Below are 22,326 nucleotides of genomic sequence, written 5' to 3' on the forward strand. Positions count from 1 at the left end.
ACCACAAACCCACCCAGCTCTGCCTGCCCCTCTTCATATCCATCTCCCCTGACCACGGTGGCCAGGCTCAGAACAGGACTGTGGTGAGCAGGCTGCTCACAAGCCTGTCTCAGTCCTCAGCCCAGATGCCCAGGGCCTGGAGGGTGGGGGTGGGCAGTGCACTGGACCTTCAGGTGAGCTGCCAGTGGGAAGAAGAGTCTCACACAGACTCCGTGTTGAACCAGCTGAATCCCACAACTGCTACAACCATGACAGCCACACAAGGGCCGGGGTTACCATGGGGCTCTCCCATGGGTGGTCTTGGGAGACCTGCACAGATGCTCAGATCTAAACAAGTGTGCCATGGGAGGGCAGACTGGAAGGAAAGACTAGGACTCAGAATCTGCTGCCCACCTGCCTCTCCCCAGGGCCTTTGCTGCGATGGTGGGGACCTGGCTGGACCACGTCCAGGGTTTGGGGCAGCCCCTTCCTTCCGCCTGCTTCGAGGTAGAGCAGGCCTTGGTGCCCGTCAATTCCCCTGCCCAAACCTGGTGGGCCACACCCAAAATCTATGGTTGGCGCTGCAGCACCTTGAGCCCACCGAGGCAACTCAACAAGGTGAGGCGGAATGATCATCTGGGCAGATCATCGGGGGAGGGCAGGCTCATGGGCTGGAGTTCCCTTAAAGGCGGTGGCATCTTTCCTGTCTGCACTAAGTCACAGGAAAGCCAGGAGTGTGAGTCAATGTGTCTCTTTCTCCTGCTCCAGGTCCACGACCAGAGCTCCAGAGCTCTCCGGAGGCAGAGGAAGGGCCCGCTCAGGGGCCAGAGCCTGGTCCAACGAGAGGCCCTGCCCTGGCCAGGCCTGGCTCGAGGCAGTACCTGAAGCCATTATGGAGCCAGCTACTGGCTGCCCTGGAAGCCTTCTCTCGTGCTATTAGAAGAGTTCTAGGCGATTATCTTAAATAATTCAGAGGAATACATCCCAACTGTACATTTATAATAGTAAATAAGGATAATTTCTAAAAGTACCTACCTATTTATGTAGACTATTTCCCATTAAGTTAAATACTCCTTTTGAATAAATAAGGTTGTTTATTAAAAACACGTGTAGACCATGTCTTCTCACGTACATATACATAATTCCATACACACACACACACACACACACACACGTACACATATATGGTGGCAGGGAAGGTGCTCACTGTATAATACAGTTTTAAAATAAGTTTTGAAACATTTAATTTCTTCTGATAACTACGTATACACTGATAAAATGGGGAAATAAAACCTGGAAATATATACACCAGAATGTTCACACTGGTGAACTGTCAGTAGTGAAACACTAGAAGTGACAGTTTCTTCTCATTTTGCTTCATGTATAGGTTCTGGTTGACACAAGGATCATACCTCCAAGATATAGATAGACAGTAGACAGAGGAAGGGAGAGGCAGAGAACACAGATGAGAGGTGCACCACCCGCCACCTGCACACCCCCGACATGGAATTGACCACAAAACCCTGCCATGTGCCCTCCCAGGGAACTGATCCGGAAACTTTCAGTGCAAGGGGAGATGCCAATCCAATGAGCCCCATCAGCTGGGGTTAGACTCAATATATATTTTAACAGTACACTTTGATTGATTTCAGGGCGGGACAAAGGGCGAGACAGAAACGTAAACCATGAGAGAGAAGCATTGATCGGTTTCCTCCTTCACGACCCCTATTGGTGATCCAGTCTGCACCCCGGGCCTGTGCCCTGACCCGGAATCAAACCAACTGTGCACTCCTGCCTGCTTCACAGGCGGACGCTCCACCACCGTGCAGCACTGGCCAGAGTAAATCATATCTTTCTAAACTTTCCCAAGTGCCAATTTGTATCTTGAAATGGTCTCAGGAAAGGAAAAATTACTTATTGGGGGGCATTCTACTTCCCTCGCCGTTTAGCTGCATTTGCTATTTGGCCAGAAACAACCAGTAGACTAGCTCTCAACCATACTTAAAATCACTAGGGATAGCAAGAGCATTGCTTTGGTTGCAACAGGAGTAACTCAAAACAACTCCCTCCACTAAACACTTCCTGAATCATTTCCCTTCCTCCATGAGCCCAGTATTTAACTCACCAGTCAAACTCAGCTTAGGGAGAAGCAATGGTTCCACTGGAACAGGACGGTACGGAAACAAGGTACACAGCCCTGGTTCTACCCGAGGGGCCATAGTTCACTGACACCACCACTGGAACAATCTATAATTAAAATGAAAACCACCATGTCAGAAAATTCTAAGCAGAAAAGGACAAAGGAATGCCACTGGTGAGTATTTCAAAAGGAGGCACGCTGTGCAAGAGGGATCCATTCAGTGCTGTGGCCCAATCATCCAAAGCTCATCGTTCTCATGTGAGCAGTACTCTTTCTCTGAGGGGAGACACATTTCCTTTCTTTCATTTCATATTTGCTTTCAAGGCAAACCAGCTGGTCAATACACCAAGCCAACACTCCTCAGGTATCCAACAAGAGTAACCTAAATGTCTCAGTGAATTTTAAGTTTTACTAAATTTGAATTGAAAAAAAAAGTTTCATTTTACAGTGATAATGTGGCTGCTGGGCTGGTGTGGCTCAGTACTTGAGCGTGGACCCCAGAACCAAGAGATCCCCGTTTCATTCCCAGTCAGGGCCCATACCGGGGTTGCGCGCTAGGGGCTATGGGACTGATGATGCTCTCTCATCATTGATGTTTCTCTCTCCCCTTCCCCAGCCTCCTCACCGCCCCCACCCCCACCCCCTGCTCTCTCTGTTACTTTTCCCTTCCTCTTTCTGAGATCAATAAAAACATATATGTTTAACCAGTTCTATGTGGATAATATGGACCCTATCAGATTGGGTCCTCAAAACACTAGGAAACCTTTGTGAAACAGTCATCCCTTAATCTTCGGACACCTGTCCTCCACAAGTCCACACAGAAGAAATGTACGGGGCTCTTAGTGATCACAGTAGAAACAGGAAGATCACCAGCCGACAAGTCCCCACTGCCCTTCCCCTCACCACCTCCTCCTGGGCTGAGGCACCTCCTTCAGGAGCACTTTGACACTAAACTGCCCCATGTCCCTTGCAATTTGGCCCGTTCTGCCCAAGGGTTCACGCAAGAGTCTCATAGTTGATTTCTGAGACACTAAGTTTCTCCCTGATATAAAGCACAATAGCGAGGAGAGGATTTTTTTCCTCTCGTTGATGCTGGGAGCCTACCCTGACATCACTGAGCAGCTGACTTCAATATTGGATCCACCTACCTGTGGACTTGTTCTTTTGTGAGAAAGACAAGTCCCTACTGTTAGCTTCATCACTATTCTGCTGCTTATAATTCTCAGCTGCCACACTGAATGAGATCCTTAAAACTCCTGAGGGTGGACAAGGTTGTAGCATTTCATGGTATTGCAAAACAACAACAACAAACACGAAAACAAAAACAAGAACGATGGGAGCAGAGAGCAGGACAGGGGAAAGATGGGAGATGCCGGAAAGTACACCAGCCTTCCACCGATTCCAGAGGGAGACGTCGGGATACAGGGCATGGCACAGCTCTAAGCTGGGCTGGCAGAGTGTGATGCCAATGAGGATCTCAAAGTGTGACCACAGAAAAAAGGTGAGGCAGAGACAACACTGCAAAAGAAGCTAAGGTCGGATCATGGACGGCCTGGACGGACACGCTAAGGATTTGGGACTCATTTCTAAAGGCCATAGGAGACCACTGGCAGTTTTCAGAAGAGACATGATCATATTGACATTTTCAAAAGATCCTTCGGGCTGCCCGTAGAGAATGCTTAGGGACCTGGCGATACTAGAGGTTGACAGGTCACAGAGCACACATGGGATCAGGAGGCACCAAAGTCAATGTGGCTTAGTACTCTTGCTGTTAACCTTGATGGCTTCACACTGGAATCATCGTATCAGGAATGTCAAGGTGGAAATCTATCCCACTCACGGGACTTGACAGCTTATGTCTAGAAGTTATAATAAAGTAGCAGGATATGCCGTATCTTTTCTCAGACCAAAACTCTCTCAGAACAAAGTGGACAACTGACCAAATCCAAGATTTACTAAAGTGGTAAGGAAAAGGGTGTGGACTCAGCTTCCGGACAGAACAACAGGTCAGTGGCACAGACAGAGACGCACACACAGAGAGAAAGCGAGAGAGAGGCTGAGAGGAAGGAAGGGACCTCAAGAATGAGAGTACAAGACAAGTGACACGACCTGACACCCCATCAACTGGGCTGTCCTCTATGTTGTTTAGAAGCGAGTTTATAACATAGAGTCCAAACATAACCGAAATACAAGCAAATTTCACCATACTGTTCACAAAACCTTTAATGACACAGATGCTTACCTTGATCAAGTGTGCATACTTCTTCAGTTGTTCTGAAAAGCACTGTGTAATCCTTGCAGTAATGACCTAAGTAAAACTCCATTTTTAAGTCCCTACAACAACAAGAACATATAAAATACAAATAACTAGGAAGGTATTCCAATATTTACCCCCAACAGTTAGCATTCATCAATAGAACTTTCCCATTTAAAAACATACTTATGAGAAAAAAAGATAATCAAATCCAGAGCCCCTTTATTCTATTTCTGGACTTTCCTGTGCCCAGTATTGTAAGTGCAACCTCAACTACTTTTGCTAGACAGATGTTGTGCAGGTGAAACTACTGTAAAAACACTGTGATCTCAGTTCTCTTCCATTACCTATTGGCTGTTGATCTTGAACAAACCCATCTCTAGAGCCTCAATATTTTCTTCCAGAAAATGGGGAAATACCAGTTAATTCACTGTGAAGTTTTAAAACTAAATAAAATATGTGAAAAATACCAGAGCCCATGATTAGGGTTGGAAATCATTTCATTATAAAACAGTTTTCATGATAGTAATGATTTGTCCTAAGAGAAATAAAAAAAAAAATTAAAAGTGCCATGTCTCAGAATACAACTTCTTTATCTCAAGGAAGATCACAAAAATTAGAAAATGTGCTGTAATATTAACTCAGATGTTGGTATTTTTATTCCATTCCATTTTAGTATCAAGGGTCACAATACCCAAGTGTGTGGCCTTTAGCATTCAGTGTTAGACAGAGTGCTGGCCAGGCTGTGAGAGTGCAGTGTCAGCACCATTTAAACGCAGATCCATCAGGAACCTGAGAGACACAGAAGGCGACAGCACAGGTGCAGCAGAGAGCCCACAGCGAACCCAGCGTCATGGTCTTGGAAACACACTCTGACAGGTTTTCTCATCACTAATGGGGGTCAGGATTCCCTGGCCTTGTTGACAGTTTATGTAGCTAAACTGCAATTCTCTGAACTGTAAGCACTACTAGAATGTAGGTATTGTTACAGCATAGCAGGTATTGTTATAGAGCTTCCACCACAGTGCAGGCAGTCAGCCTGTCAACATGAAATGCACTGGGTCACCCCCAGGGTTTACCATGTTTCCCGGCTTCCTGCTGATCTTAGGACAAAGATGACTCACAAGCCCTTACATAGCCAGTATCTTCAAACAATTCTGTGTTTTGCAAAAAATGCTCTGGGTTCCTAAGGCCAACGTCTGAGTCACCTGAGCACTCCTGGAAGTTTTCACTCTACACACAGTATTTACCTTGCCAACTGAACAAGGGGCGTCAACAAGTGAATGAATTCCTTCTCCCATCAGAGTATTCCATTTAGGCTCCTCAGAGACCCACTGAAGAAGGAAAAAGATTGCAGGCATGTGAGAGAAGTGTAGAAGAATCCAGACTAAGATTCTGTGACAAGTCTTCATCCTTCATCTGAGAAACTTTCCAAAGGATTCAGACATAAAGATCTGTTCAAAAGGTGAGACTCAACCTTCTGGTGGTGGTCTGAATTCAGTAAATACTCCCAATCCCGAGAAGAAGAAACAGATATTGATTTTTTAAATCATGCCTCCTTGTAATTAGGGGGGTGGGAGTGATCAAGGAGGGGTCGATGAGGGGAGAAGGAGACATATGTAATACTTTAAACCAGTGTTAAACTCAACCTTCCTAATGCCGCGACCCTTTAATATAGTTCCTCATGTTATGTTGACCCCCAATTTCACTGTTACAAATGGAACATAATTAAAGCATAGTGATTAATCACAAAAACAATATGTAATTATATATGTCTTTTCCCATGGTATTAGGCGACCCCTGTGAAAGGGTCATTCGACCCCTAAAGGGCTCACGACCCACAGGTTGAGAACCGCTGCTTTAAACAATAAAAAAATTCAATTAAAGCAATTCAAGTTCCATTTTCACATTAAGTTGATCTAAGAATATGAAAAAAAAAATCACAATGCTGGCCCAGCAGGTGTGGCTCAGTGGTTGAGCATCAATCCATGAACCAAGAGGTCATGGTTCAATTCCTGACCAGGGCACATGCCCAGGTTTCTGGTTTTATACCCAGGAGGGAGTGCAGGAGGCAGCCAACTGATGATTCTCTCTCATCAAGGATATTTCTATCTCTCTCCCTCTCCATTCCTGTCCCTGAAATCAATTAAAACATTTTAAAAATTAAGTAATCACAATGCTGGAAAATGAAAGGAATATCAAAACACCTAAATGACTTTAGTGATCTTCTAAATCCTCTGTTGTCATTTCCAGTCTCCAAAGCACTTTCTCCATGAGATTTGAGGCTCTTTGTTGTCATTTCCACAGTCTCCACAGCACCTTCTATGGAAAGAGATGTGGACTCTTCCTTTAATGAATAATATAAAAATGCTTAGACAAAACCACCATTATTCATTTTGTTTTGAACAACAAAAAAAAAGAGGTATACATTTGGAATCAAAAAGTTCAATAAAATTCCAAAAAGAAATTATTGTAGGCTTTTTCAGACTTACCCTGTGATATGATAAATGCCTAAAATTAAAACAAAATGCTTATCTAAGAATTGCATCTAAATAATAGCCTATTAACAAATCATATCTAAATAAGAATTGTGGTGAGCTAGAAGGGGACAATAAAAAAGGGGGGACATCTATAATACTTTCAAAAGGAAAGATTTTAAAAATAAATAAATAAATAATTATGACATATAGCTATATACTATCTTCTCACCAGCTCAACACATGCACCATGGGAACTAAAAAAGGTAAAATAAAATTAAACAAATGAATGATAAATATTATAAGATAAAGTATGTGTGTAAATAAATTTTAAGAAAAGAGTAGACAAAAATTTAAAAATCTACTAGCTAGAAGCCTTGCCACAAAAGTGACCTCAAACCGTGGCTCAACCTGTATTGACCTTATGTCCTTTATAAAACTAAAGATTACCAGAAGAGCTATTCATAACCTACAGGTTTCTTAATGATCTTATCATTCTTAGACAGGCAGAAAAATATCTTTAGAAAAACTAAACTTTCCCTTTCATCTTGCAAAACATAAACTAGGAAATGCCATTCAACTTTCACTAGCATGCCTAACAATCACTTACTTGAAATTATTTCATGGTATTTTATGGGTTTTTTAATTGTGGTTAAATAGACATAACGTAAAATTTACCATTTTAACCATTTCGTGGTGTACAAATTCAGTACCATTAAATACATTCATTCATAAAGTTGTGTAACCTCAATGCTATCCATTTCCAGAACTTTTCCATTATCCCAAACAGAAACTGCCAATTCAACAACTCCCCGTTTCTCCCTCCCTCAGCTTCTATTATATTTTCTGTCCTTATGAATTTACCTATTCGAAGCAAAGTACCCCATGAAGGTGGAATTATACAGTATTTATGTTATGTTGGGTATAACATCCTCAAGGTTCATCCATGTTGTAGCACATCTCAGAATTTCCTTCATTTTAATGGCTAAATATTTCATTGTAGGCATATACCACGTATTGTATATCCAGTCATCTCTCCATACACACTGGGGTTGTTTCCAATTTCAACTATTGTGAATAATGCTGCTATGAACACTGGTGTTCGACTGAGTCCCCGCTTTCAAATCTTTTCTTTTTATTTCAACATTTTTTATTAAGGAATTACATATGTCCTTATCCCCCCATTGCCCCCCACCCCACTCCCGTTCATGACCTCAATTCCCTGGGCCTGTGTCCATTGGTTATGCTTATATGCATGTATACAAGTCCTTTGGTTGACCTCGATCCCTTACTCCCACCCTCGCCTACCTTCCCTCTGAGGTTTGAGCATCTGATCGATGCTTCTGTCTTTTGTGTATATATAATCAAAAGGGGAATTGTTGGATCATATGGCGATTCTAGGTTTAACTCCCCACCCCCTCGCCAATTGATCTTGAAATTTATTGTTGAAATTATTATAGATGTCCCTTTCTATCCCCCATTCATCCCCTCCACCCTGCCTAGGTTTAATATTTTGAGAAACAGCAAATGGTTTCCCATAGTGGCATTTTTTACTTTTCCACCAGTAATCACAGGGTTCCAGTTTCAACATCCTCACTTATTTTTTTCATTGTTTAATAAATCAGTCATCTCACTAGGTATGACATGGTATCTCACTGTGGTTTTGATTTGCATTTGCCTAATGATTAAACATGCTGAGCACTGTTTCATGTGCTCATTGGCCATGTACATATCTTTAGAGAAATGTCCGTTCAAGCCCTCTGTCCAGTTTTAAATTGAATTGTCTGATCTGTGGTTGTTGAATTTAGGAAAAACCGGCATTAGAGCTGCACTCCCACCTGAAATGTCCCAAATCTACGCTGTACCTATTATTGACTCAGCTTCCTTTTATGAAATCCCATCCTCCCAGTCTCTAAAAGCAGAGAGTACTTTATTTTATTTTTATTTTTTAAATCTACACTGTTGAAAGTATTACATAGGTCCTCCTTTCCCCGCATTAATCTCTTCCGGGCCACTCCCATCCCCACCCCACCCCAATAGTATTTTCATACTCTCCCTTACTCCTGATGTCTCAGGACTTACACATTCCCTCAGCTCTGTCTCTCATCTCTGTCTTCTCTCTTCAGAGCCAATCTTTTCCCCTGAACTATCATAGAACAGTATCCTTGACAACAGCCTCTCTACTCTCCAGCCAATCCTACACATCCTACACATTGCCACCAAAGTCATATCTTCTCAAAATACAGAACTGAAGATGTACTTTCCATTTTAACATCCTTGACAGGCTCCTTCTGTGTACAGTTTAAATTTCAAGTTCCCAGGTACAAACAAGGCCCTTCAGTTTGGATCCACTCAGCACCTGCAAGCATCTCTCCACACCCAAACCTTGTGTACATCCATTCTGAACTTAAAAACATCATGTTTTTCCATAAATAGTTTGGCTGATTCGCTCTGCCTAGAATGCCCTTCTTTTACCAACTTCCAGTTCAATCAGCAACTTCTTTGAGAAATCCTTCCTTCAGAGCCAGTCCCCTGACTCTCACCACACTGTGGACACACAGGTATTATGTGGCATTTTAATTTATCTGCATACAGCATTTTAGTTATCTGTTTATTTGTTCAACTAAATCTGAGTCACATACACCTGGTATTGATTCCTAACCAAAATATAAAATATCTTCCCGCATATAGTAAGAAGACTAAAGAACAATATGTTTTCCAGACCAAAAGGACTGAAATTAAAAATCTTATTGTTCTATTTACAAGCAGTCTTAAGATAACGGAGACAAAAGAGACAATTCATCTCACTGCACATCCATGGAATCTAGTAAACATGCAATCATCCTTTGGAGAATTTAAGATGGAAACATAGAAGCAAAGAATGAGTTTGATCCCGGCCAGCATGGCTCTGTGGTGCATCGACCAATGAACCAGGAGGTCACAGTTTGATTCCAGGTCAGGGCATATGTTTGAGTTGCAGCCTCGATCCCCGGGAGGCAGCCAATCAATGATTCTCTCTCATCATTGATGTTTCTATCTCTCTCTCCCTCTCCCTTCCTCTCTGGAAAATAAAAATACATATTAAAAAAAAACAAACCCTTGTTGGATATCATCATGCCACTTTCACAACTATACTAACCATATGGTTACGGGGGGGGGGGGGGCGGAAATAGCATCAAAATGGTCACTGGGGCCCTTGCTGGTTTGGCTCAGTGGATAGAGCATTTGCCTGTAGACTGAAGGGTCCCAGGTTCAATTCCAGTCAAGGGCACATGCCCAGGTTCCGGATCAATCCCCAGTAGGGGGCGTGCAGGAGGCAGCGGATCAATGATTCTCTCTCATCATTGATGTTTCTATCTTTCTATCTCTCTCCCTTCCTCTCTGAAATCAATAAAAATATATTTTTAAAAAAATGGTCACTGGCTTCAACACTCCTGGACAGAAATGCTTTTACACATGCCCTCAAGTTTAGGAATAATTCAGTTTATCGTTCCCAGTATATTGTTAGAAGGGTACAATGTTCATCAGGAAACAGTTAATGGGGGAAAACACAAAAAGGCAATGTCCAGGTACCAAGATTGCAGTGCTTACCACTAAGGAATTTAACATTAGTCAAAAAGTCTTGAAATCTCTTGTCAATAGCCCAATAATTAATTCAACTGCTATAAATATATTCTCCCCCGCCCCAAAACTTTTTATTCTAAAAATACTCAGTAAGAAAAGTTGAAATAATACAGTGAACACCTGTTTCATCTAAATCTAACAGTTGTTAAGGCCTAGCCGGTTTGGCTCAGTGGATAGAGCATCGGCCTGCGGACTGGCCCTGGGTTTGATTCCAGTCAAGGGCACATACCCAGGTTGTGGGCTCAATCCCCAATAGTGGGCATGCAGGAGGCAGCCGATCAATGATTCTCTTCTTACCATTTTTGTTACTGATGTTTCTCTCTCTCTCTCTCCCTCTCCCTTCCTCCCTAAAATCAATAAAAAATGTTTTAAAAATAAACAAATAAATCTAACAGTGGTTACCATTATGCCATATCTGCTTATGTGCATGTGAGGGATTTGACTGGGGGATGATGACTACCTGAAAATCCCCCACATCATGACTTCATCATGCATTTCCCCAAAATAAATATTCTCTCCTAGACACCACAAAACCAGCATCTGGCCTAAGAAAAAATTTTTCTAACATCACCTAATATTCAGTCCATTTGCAACTTTTTCAAATTTTCCCCAAAATGTTTTTTTAAGACAATTTTCTAGAACCAGGACTCAATCAAAGTTCATTCAAAATGGTGCAAAAAATATTGCATTTGGTGATGTCCTTTAGTCTCTTTTAACCTAGAATAGGCCCCACCTTTTTCCCCCTCCATGACTCTTTTTTTTTTTTTGCTTTCTACTACTGTTCTTTTTTTTTATTAAATAAATCTTTATTGTTCAGATTATTGCATTTGTTCCTCTTTTTTCCCCCCATAACTCCCCTCCTCCCAGTTCCCACCCCACCCTCCGCCCTCACTCCCCACCCACTGTCCTCATCCATAGGTGCACGATTTTTGTCCAGTCTCTTCCCGCATCTCCCACACCCCTTTCCCCCGAAGAATAGTCAGTCCATTCCCTTTCTATGTCCCTGATTCTATTATGATCACCAGATTATTTGTTCACTTGATTCTTAGATTCACTTGTTGATAGATGCATGTTTGTTGTTCATAATTTGTATCTTTACCGTTTTCTTCTTCTTCCTCTTCTTAAAGGATACCTTTCAGCATTTCATATAATACTGGTTTGGTGGTGATGAACTCCTTTAGCTTTTCCTTATCTGTGAAGCTCTTTATCTGACCTTCAGTTCTGAATGATAGCTTTGCTGGATAAAGTAATCTTGGTTGTAGGTTCTTGGTATTCATCACTTTGAACATTTCTTGCCATTCCCTTCTGGCCTGAAAAGTTTCTGTTGAGAAATCAGCTGACAGTCGTATGGGTATTCCCTTGTAGCTAACTTGAGTTTCTTTCTCTTGCTGCTTTTAGGATTTTCTCTTTGTCTTTTGCTCTTGGCTATTTAATTATGATGTGTCTTCATGTGGTCCTCTTTGGATTCCTTTTGTTTGGGGTTCTCTGTGCTTCCTGGACCTGTAAGTCTATTTCTTTCACCAGGTGGGGGAAGTTTTCTGTCATTATTTCTTCAAATAGGTTTTCAATATCTTGTTCTCTCTCATCTTCTGGCACCCCTATAATTCGGATGTTGGTACACTTGAAGCTGTCCCAGAGGCCCCTTACACTATTTTCGTATTCTTTTTTCATTTTGCTTTTCCAGTTGGGTGTTTTTTGCTTCTTCGCATTTCGAATCTTTGACTTGATTCTTGCGCTCCTCTGGTCTGCTGTAGGGTGTGTGTACAATATTCTTCATTTCAGTCAATGTATGCTTAATTTCTAGTTGGTTCTTTATCACAATATCGAGGGACTCATTAGATTTCTTGAGGATCTCACTACATTTATCGGTGGTCTCACCAGGCTTTTCGAGGGCCTTACTAAGTTTATCAGCAGCTTCTAGACCAGCCATGGGCAAACTACGCCCCGCGGGCCGGATCCGGCCCGCTTGAAATGAATAAAACTAAAAAAAAAAAAAGACCGTACCCTTTTATGTAATGATGTTTACTTTGAATTTATATTAGTTCACACAAACACTCCATCCATGCTTTTGTTCCGGCCCTCCGGTCCAGTTTAAAAACCCATTGTGGCCCTCGAGTCAAAAAGTTTGCCCACCCCTGTTCTAGGCAGTTCTTGAGAGACCTTAAAAGTGTGGTTTTGAGCTCTATATCTTCCATTTCTGACATTTGCGTTCTGTTTCTTTGTCTCTGCATTTTTTTATCTTTTCTTGGTGCACCCACTAGTGGTCTTTGTGCAAAGTCTTGTTGTAGTTAAGCCTTGATTGTTGTCGGCAATAGTGGGGGTGATTTGACCTCCAGGCTAACTGGCTATGAGAGTCAGCTCTATCTTAGTATTTTTGGATTCTTTTTTCATTTTGCTTTTCTGATTGGATGTTTTTTGCTTCTTCGTATTTCAAATCGTGGACTTGACTCTGGCAATCCTCTAGTCTGCTGTTGGGAGTCTGTATAATATTCTTTATTTCAGTCAGTGTATGCTTAATTTCTAGTTGGTCCTTTACCACAACCTCGAGGGTCTCATTAGATTTCTTATAGATCTCATTAAGTTTATCGGCAGTTTCTAGAAAATTCTTGAAAAACCTTAAAAGTGTGGTTTTGAACTCTACATCCAGTAGTTTGCTTTCCTCCATTTCTGTCATTTGTGTCCTTCTTCTTTGTCTCCACATTTTTATGCTTCCCTGTGTTGATAAAGTGGTTTTCTGTGCTGAGTGTCCACTAGGGCCCAGTGGTTCAGCCTCCCCAATTACCTGAGGAGGACACTCTTGGTGCACCCCCTTGTGGTCTTTGTGCACAGTCTTGTTGTAGTTAAGCCTTGATTGTTGTAGTTATCACTGGGAGGAATTGACCTCCAGGCCAATTGGCTGTGAGAATCAGCTGTGTCTGCAGTGGGAGAACTTCTGTGCTGGACACACTCCTCTGGGGCAAGACTTGCTTCAATGGGGCTTTGGTGCTCACTGAGTCTGCCCCCTGAGTGTGTCCTTTATGGTTCCATGGAGCTGCAAACTGGATGGTTCCACTCTGACCTCTGGGTTTCCTGGCTCCTGGATCTCTAGGGAGGTGCTAATCTAGCCTTTGCCTGGGGCTATCCAGCAAAAGCCTCCCTGCAGGGATTAGGCGGGGCGGGTCCCACGGGATCAACAGGGCGGGGCTAGCAGTTATGGCTGCTCTCAGTCCAGCCCTCAGAGGCTCTGCTTCTCAATGTCCTGGTAATTGCTGCAAGCCCCTCGGAGAGAAAGCTGGCCTCGGGTTCTGACCTATGCCAGACAGTCCCGCTTCTCCCGTATGAGTCTGGGTCCCTAGAGACTTGCCTGGAACTGGAGCTCAGAGCCTGAGACTCCCTCCTGATTGAAAACGACAACCACGCCCTCAGCCGCCAGCTCGCTCCGCATGCACCTCCCCACCATAGTATTTTACTGCCATACTGCGTCTCCTCTGAGTCTCGGTATGCTTTTCTCTTTCCTTCTCCCTTCTAGTTGTACAATTTCCACTCAGCCAACCTTCCTGTGGTTCTGGATGGTGTCCGTTCCGTCTTTTAGTTGTATTTTTGAAGTGGTTGTTCGAGGCAGCAAACTCCAGTGTTTACCTATGCTGCCATCTTGGTTTCTCTCCATGACTAACTCTTTAAGGAGACCAGAATGTAGACTATCCCATATTCTGGATTTGTCTAATTGTATCTCATAGTGGTTTTTTCTTTAAGTCTTTATGATAGAAAATTTCAAATATATACAAAGTAAACAGAGTAACATAATAAATCTCCAACAGCCAGCTTCAATAATTCTCAATTTCTGGTGGTTCTTGTTTCATCTATACCTCCACCCATTCCTCATCTCATTTTACAAACTGATCCTCTAGGCCCCATACTTCCTATAACTGGAAGTTAGGTCTACATATTCATATCAAATATTTGGGGGAAGAAAACTGAGTAGATGACATCATGTCTCCATGCCACATTACAGCTGTAGGTATAAAAGAGTCCTCTGTCCCCTATCAGCGATGGTAACCCACCAGGTTGTGGAGGTGGAGAACAACATGCAGCTTCAAAGTAGAGATGCATTTGTTTCTTCACTTTGGGTGACACCTTGGTGCCATGCTAACACCTTTCACGCAATGGCATTACTATCCCATTTACAATCTTTGTCTGAATCAGAGGTTACACTGGAGTAAGAGGTTACACAGAATAGCGATTTTCAAATTCTACCATTCCTTCTATATTTATTAGCTGGTATTCTTCTTTAAATAAGGGTTTTCCTTTATTAACTGGAGATGAACTGCAAGGCTTCCTAAAAAGGCAGGGCAAATGCTTAATTCTGTCCCTTTAATTACTAATTTTTATTTGTTTCTATTCTTTTTTTATAATCAGTTAGAAATATATGTAGTTTACATATAAATAAATATACATATAAATTTATATATAAATTTATGAAATATAAATACATATATAAGTACATTTTCATTGACTTCAGAAAGGAAGAGATAGATAGAAACATCAATGATGAGAAACGTTGATTGGCTGCCTCCTGCATGCCCTCTACTGGGGATCAAGCCAGCAACCCAAGCATGTGCAATGACAGCAAAGTAGATTTTTTTTTTTCCTTTCCCTTACTCTCTGAGTATTTTTACTATGAACTTGATTTTTATTTATTCAACACTTTGCAACCAAATATAATCATGTGCTAATATATTCTTATACCCTTAAATTTAAGTCTTATAAATTTTCTTGGCAATAAATAATTAAATTACTCAAGTGTTTAAACATTACCATGAAATTGACAAGGAACAGTGCAAAAAAATGATGATATAGAAAATAAATGAAATGTTTATTTCCCTACCATTATCTTCACTACATGTTAAAACATATATCTAGCTACTGAGATCATTATATATTGTTTTTATTATTTCTGTTAAATTTAGGATAAAAGCTTTGTTTTTAAAAAAAAATTACTCAATAATCAATCAAATACTAAAATTCAAATCAACTCACCTGTTGAACAGGACTATCAACTGTAAAGGCCTTGAAAAGAGCCAATGCCTGGCTTTTACTTCCTTTGCTCCAGATCACCATATTTCCAGCCACAGAGAGTTCCTCGTCATAATCCATTTCTCCAATTTCACTTCTGCCTCTCCTTAACTGCAAGCTTTCCTTAAAAATTTACATACGTAAGACATGTTTACGCGGTTTTTATTTCTTTTGCAACATTATGGAGCAATATTTATTAATTAAAATTGAACAGCAATCCAGATACAAGTCTCCTGCTCTGTCTGTGGAGTAAGGCTCAGTCCAAGCCCAACTCTTAGGTTTGGTGCCACTGATTAACAGAGGAGGGGGTGTGGGTGTATGTATCATACTGTATCTTACAGGATTTCAAAAATGGGAATTTACCTCAAGAATTCTCTATATTAAGTATTTTATTATTACGTTACCATTTTATGCTGCCAAAAACATAAATAAACAAAAACTAGACCTTACCTATATATCCAAAAACTAAACCAACAATCCTGGGAGACTAAAACATATGAAGCATATGGGGGGTGAAGCAGAGGGGGCAGTGAAGTGCACATGGGACACTGGGGGAGCTTACCCACCATGCAGACTTCCCTGCTTCACAACTGCATATACATTCACCTTCCTGCCCTTGTGCCAACCGTCAAAATGAACAGAAAAGAGAAAGGTTTGGATTCCTAACTACAGACTTCCGCTCCTGGAAATTTTGGTATCCCAAAAGGGATACAGAAATGGAATTAAGATGAGAAAGACTGATGTTTAACATGCACTTACTTCTCATGCCCCTATTTAAAAACTAGTACTGTATCTACTTATGTGGCATTTCTTTTCTCCTCTAGAAACTTGTAAGTTTTTGGCAGCAGGGAACATTGCTAACTCCACTATCTAACCATCAAATAATATGAAATCTGGTCCCACATACTAAGTGAAGAAAAAGAGATTTAAATGGACCATAATCATAGTGACTCTCATTATAAATCCCTGAGTTATATGTCTAAACAGCCATGACACTGTAATACAATTAAGGTCATTATTTTTAGCTTTCATAAAAGTTACCAAATCTTAACCAATACCCTAGAAGTAGCATCATACTCATTTCTCAGTTGCATCTGGGTAGCCTTAAATTACAAGTAGATCGAATCTCTCTACATTTCAAAAGCAAACTGAGAATCTTGATAAAACCTTCTGTTTTTCGTGGATTGTAACCTCCTGCAGGGATCCCACCAAGCCAGCAGCACCATCAGACGACCACAACTCAGAGGCTGGCTGCAGCTGCCGAAGCTGAAGGTTCAAAGCATTAGGGTGGTGTCTGCAGTGGTCTCGACCAAAAGGAACAAATTCCTGCAAATCCCCAGCTGCAATCATTGTTGCCCTTTCTTCAGAGAAGTTCAACATGGCTTTCAGATATCAATATTATTTCTGTATGAATTCAAACACATTCTGGCCAGCTGTTGGAATCAAAATGAGAAGAAAATTATCAGAAGTTTACAGAAGAGCCATTAATCCTTAGATGAGTGTCATACAATCCTATCACGCTGTAGGTGTACAAGTAATCATAACATCAACGGGCATTCCAGATCTGATTCTTTCAGGTAATTAGTTACCATTTCATAGTTACCTTACACTATCAGTATATAATTAACATTACAGCTACATGTTAGTTGCTGACAAAATCAACTGTAGGAAATCACTGGGCTGAGAGATAAGCACTTATGTCTGACAATATTGATCCTACATTTCCTACTACTACTCACTAATTTCTCCACATTTCACATTTAATGATTTAGACAAGTTTTACTTCGTAGTAAATGGCTCTCAACATTTAAGGGCATTTCTGTTCAAATGCTGGAACAACATTTAAAAAGCACACCTAACAGATCACTGGCATATTGAAATGAAACAAACAAAAACCACATATCATTTCTAATTCATCAAAAGGTGAACCACTTGGTGCTTTAAGAAACTAGTAAATGTCATCATTAACTGTGAGCCTCAATCCACCTAAACATGTAATTGCAAGCACTGCCAATTTCTGGGGCAAATCCCAAAGACCAAGGCATGAACAAAATTACTGGCAATGGAACAGTCATGCTTGTTTGCAAACTTAACAGTTCTGGCTTTGAAAGAACATAATCTACTACAGTTCAGCTTATTACTACAAAGAAGTGGGCGAGCTGTGGGTGGAAACAGCCCTCACCCCTTACTTCCAGAACATTTCTACGAAGAGTAACTGACAGCCAGTCAAATTCGGCCACTGTAGAAGGTGGATGACAGTTCTGCCTCAGACAACTCTTATATGGAAAACGGTTTTGTGGCATAGCGGTCAAGCTGCAATCCTCAAATACAGGAATCAAAACACACATTCATGTCAGCACTAGACAACCTTTAAAAACAGTGTTGGAAATGGCTTTCACATCACAAACAGTTTAATATGACTTTGTTTCTCCTCTGAGATCTTTTTGGCACCAGCAGCTTTCTTGGCTGAAATATCTAAGCCTGTGGTTCCCATGCAGCTCCTCTAGGGTTACAGTTAAGTTTTCTGTGAATTAAGTGTTATTCCTGAGAGAAATGTTACGTCACATTCATGACACTTTTTCCTCCTTCTGATAAGTCTGTTTTGAGAACAGTTTAACTTGGGCCATGACTGAGATAGTGCCTGTGGGAGCCTAATCAGAGTACGCCGGATGTTCAAGGCCAATCTGAGCAGGAGAATCCTAATTAGGATGTTCAAGGCCAATCTAAGCAAGGACACAGAGATTGTACTGTACACACTGGGCAGGAGTACCTTACTATCACCCAAATACTGATGTCACTATTCGGCAGGAAGCCTTTGTGTCTAAGTTAGTATAAACGTGTTACTAACCAGCTGGTGGGTGGCTGCTTGGTATGGCTCCTGTTTGCTACTGTATTAGCAAGGGCTGCTTGGCGCAGCCACTGTGTGAAGCTACTTTGAAGAACTGTTTTGTCTGATGGCTCCTTGTTAGCAATGGCTACATGGCCTGCAAAAGAGACTCTCCTGCCCTAACCGGTTTGGCTCAGTGGACAGAGAACAGCCTGCGGACTGAAGGGTCCCAGTCCAGGGCATGTACCTTGGTTGCAGGTACATCCCCAGTAGGGGTTGTGCAGGAGGCAGCTGATCTATGTTTCTCTCTCATGATGTTTCTAACTATCCCTCTCCCTTCCTTTACGTAAAAAAAAAATGAAAATATTTTTTTAAAAAGACTCTCCTATATGCCTCTGTCTCTCATGTCCTCTTTGTCTACTGCCTGGTGTTCACGTGGGTACAGCCCCTGGCAGAGGACTGTGCACCCCACAGTGCCTTATAAAACTTACACCAAACACCCACAAAATCCAGCCGGCCTTCCTATGTTCTAGTCAACGGGTTAACCAACATATTAACTCTGAGAGGAAGCCACAGAATCGGTAATTAAAGGATCGCCTGCACAGAACAATGGCCACTTTGTGCTGATTAGTATATTTAGTTCTTTGCAGCCCCAACTGTGTGTGCGCTTCCCGGGGCCCTATAACAGCACCGCATGGAAGTGATGCACTCACAGGGAGACCTTGGCCTGGCTTCCTGGGAACAGGGACCTGCCAAGAGCACCCCAGGCAGCTGGGGGAGGGGGGGGGGGCGGGACCCGAAGGCACAGGAGGCACCAGAGCTGGGTCTGGGCGGAAGGGCTGCCTCCAGGGCCTCAGGGTCGGGAGACCCGCGGGCTGAGCCAGGGCCTCAGCAGCGCTGGCCGCTGGGAGGGCCCGCCCAGAGCTGCGGCCTCAGGGACACTGCACTCAGCTGGGAAGGAGGCCAGGGGCGGCGCGGGGAGGGGTGGCGCGGAGCCCAGGCCACGCCGCCCGGGGTGGTCTGGTGCGGGGTCAGGGACACGCAGCGACCAGCAGCGCTGCCAGCCGGGCCTCGCCTGAGTCACTCGGGACGCGCGAGGCGCGGGAGCCGGGCTGCGCCCCTGGGGCCACAGCAGAGTCGGTCACGGGGACTCCGCCGCCGCTGAGCGTTTCCTCCCCCTCCATCCCCCGCTCTGAGAACCGGCGAGCAGCAGCCGAGGACCCTGGGCGTCAGCTCCGGCTCTAAAACCAAAGGACAGACTCTGCTGAATTTCCCATCCTGCTTCGCGCGGGGCCCGGGGGCGGGGCCTTGAAGCACTGGGTCTCGCGGGAGGCGCCTCAGCCCGTGGTCCTGCTCTTATAGCCTCGGGGGAGGATGCTGGGTCCACCCGCCGGTACCGCCTGGTCCCCGGCGCCGCATGGAGCCCGGAAGCAGGACCAGGTCAGCTGGAGTCTGAGCTGTGACCAGACCATCCCGGCCTCTCCATCTGCGCTGGGTCCTGTCACTAGGAGCCTGAGCTGCCTCCACCCGGAGCTGCCGCACTTCCAGGCCGGTTCTGCTCGCTCCCCCGTGGGACTGGGGCGGTGAGGGGCGCGCTGATTTCCTCTCTGCCGGTGCTCCTTCACCCTGTAGGGCCAGACCCTGTGAAAAGTGCAGGAAAGACACGGAGGTCCTCACAGAAACATGGCGTGCCATTTCTGAGCTTCACAGACACACCGCCAGGTGACCCCTAGACCTGGATGAAGCACCCCAGCTTTACCGGCCTTCGCTCTCCGTGGACTTAGCTGTACAATCTCACACTGATGGAAACTAGAAAACTTTCCTGAGCTCTGCTCTCCCACGGCATAGGATGTCTAGGTTAAAAATGTCAATGGAGCCCTAGCCGGCTTGGCTCAGTGGATACAGCGTCAGCCTGCAGACTGAGGGGTCCCAGGTTCCATCCAGGCCAAGGGCATATGCCTGGGTTGCAGGCTCCATCCCCAGTAGGGGGTGTGCAGGAGGCAGCTGATCAGTGATTCTCTCTCATCATTGATGTTTCTATCTCTCTCTCCTCCCTTCCTCTCTGAAATCAATAAAGAAATATATATTTTTAAAGAATATCAATGGAGCTCTGACCCCGTTGTTCAATTGGTTGAGTGTCCTCTTGTAACCAAAAAAGGTTGGGAGTTTGATTTCCAATCAGGGCACATACCTAGGTTGCAGTTTGATCCTGGGTGAGGGGCATGCAGGAGGCAATTGATTGAAGTTTCTCTCTCACATAAATGTCTCTCTCTAAATAAACAAACAAATAAATAAATAAATAAATAAATATATCCTCAGGTGAAAACTATATATATATATATAGTTTCCTCTCCCTCTCTCTCTCTCTCTCTATCTGTCTCTCTCTCTCTCTCTCTCTCTCTCTCTATATATATATATATATATATATATATTCATTCAATAGACATCTTATGGCCTAAGAAATCAAGTTCAAATTCTTTATCCAGAAATATAAAATTGGCTGAAACCTATGTCTGCACTAAGATCATCTCCTGAGTGTCCCCAAACACACCTTGCACTTTGTGGTCTTGGGATCTGGGTACATCCTCATTTCTTTATTTGGAATGCCAGCCCTCAGGGTTTAGCTCAAATGCCTCTTCTCAGAAGACTTCAATACAAGAAGGAGTTTGCTGAGAGGACTGAATACTTGCCCCCCCCCCCCCGCTCCGCCCCAAAATTCCCATGTGGAAACCATATGCTGTATGTGATGGTGTTTGGAGGTGGTGCTTAGGTCATGAGAGTGGAGCATTCCTGACTGGCATTAGTGCCCCTTCCACAAAGTGAGGACCCAGTGAAGGGAAGGTTGGCAATGAGCGAGAAAGCAGGCCCTCAGCAGACACTGAAACTACCAGCACCATGATCTTGGGGATTTTCATTGAGAAAACACGATGCTATGTCCCTGACAATGATCAGAGAGACCAGGGCAAAGCCAGCGGGGCAGGCAGCACGTTCTGGGACCAGACCAGGGACGGTGGGTCCCTCGACCTGCCTCCTAAGTGCCTAAGTGCGCAGATGCTGAGCAGCAGGTGAAATAAGTGGGGAAATGCTGTGTGCCATGCCCTAGCCATCTGTTATCGTCTGCTCCTGGGATGAAGATGTTTTTATCGTGAGTGTGTGAGCAAACCTTATTCCTTTACTAAAACTAGAGTCTTTTGTGAGTTAAGAGTCGATTTAATTCACACTCATCTGTTCAACAAATGTTCACTGAGGAAGGCCGTGTGGCTCAGGGCTCAGGTGTCAGCCACCTGGACTTCTGGCTCAGCAGTGGACAACAATGTGACCTGAGTCTTCCAAGCCTCAGTTTCCCCTTGTAGAACACAGGGCTGAGCAGAGCTCCTGCCTCTTTTCCTTTTGTGCAGATCAGAGATAGGGGAGGGCGGGGGAGCCCCGAGGGATGTGTGAGGAGCAGGGAGAGGGTGCGTGTGGGGCCCACAGGGGAGCAGGGCAGAGGCCGTTGCAAGGACTTGGGCGTTGACCCTGGAGGCACCTGGAGGGTTCTGAGTGGGAAAATGGACTGGGAAGGTTTCGTGCTAACGGTCACCCTGGCTACAACGTAGAAGACGGAGGTGGTCAGGCAGGAAGACCCCCTTCAGGGGTCAGAGATGGTGGTGGGAGGATTAGCTCTGTGGTAGTGGACGTGGGTGTGGGAGAGGGTGTGGGAGTTGGAACTGACCAGGTGGAGAATGGGTGGGAGGGAAGGTGGGGTCAGCGCATGTTCTCAGCTGGGCCTTTAGTGGACAGCACTACATGCAGGAGACACAGGCTCAGAAGGGAGGACGGGACCATCCTGAAACCTGAAATGCTCACTGGGATGTGCTGTGGTCTGAGCCCTCTGAGGACACACAGCCCTTAACATACGCAGTGGACACTGTGCATGGGTGGGTGTGATGCTGTGTGAATGCTCTCACTGAAAAGTGAATACTTGGAGAAATCT

The sequence above is a fragment of the Myotis nattereri genome (genome assembly GCF_964212035.1).
Source record: "Myotis nattereri genome assembly, chromosome: 10".
NCBI classification, from domain to species: domain Eukaryota; kingdom Metazoa; phylum Chordata; class Mammalia; order Chiroptera; family Vespertilionidae; genus Myotis; species Myotis nattereri.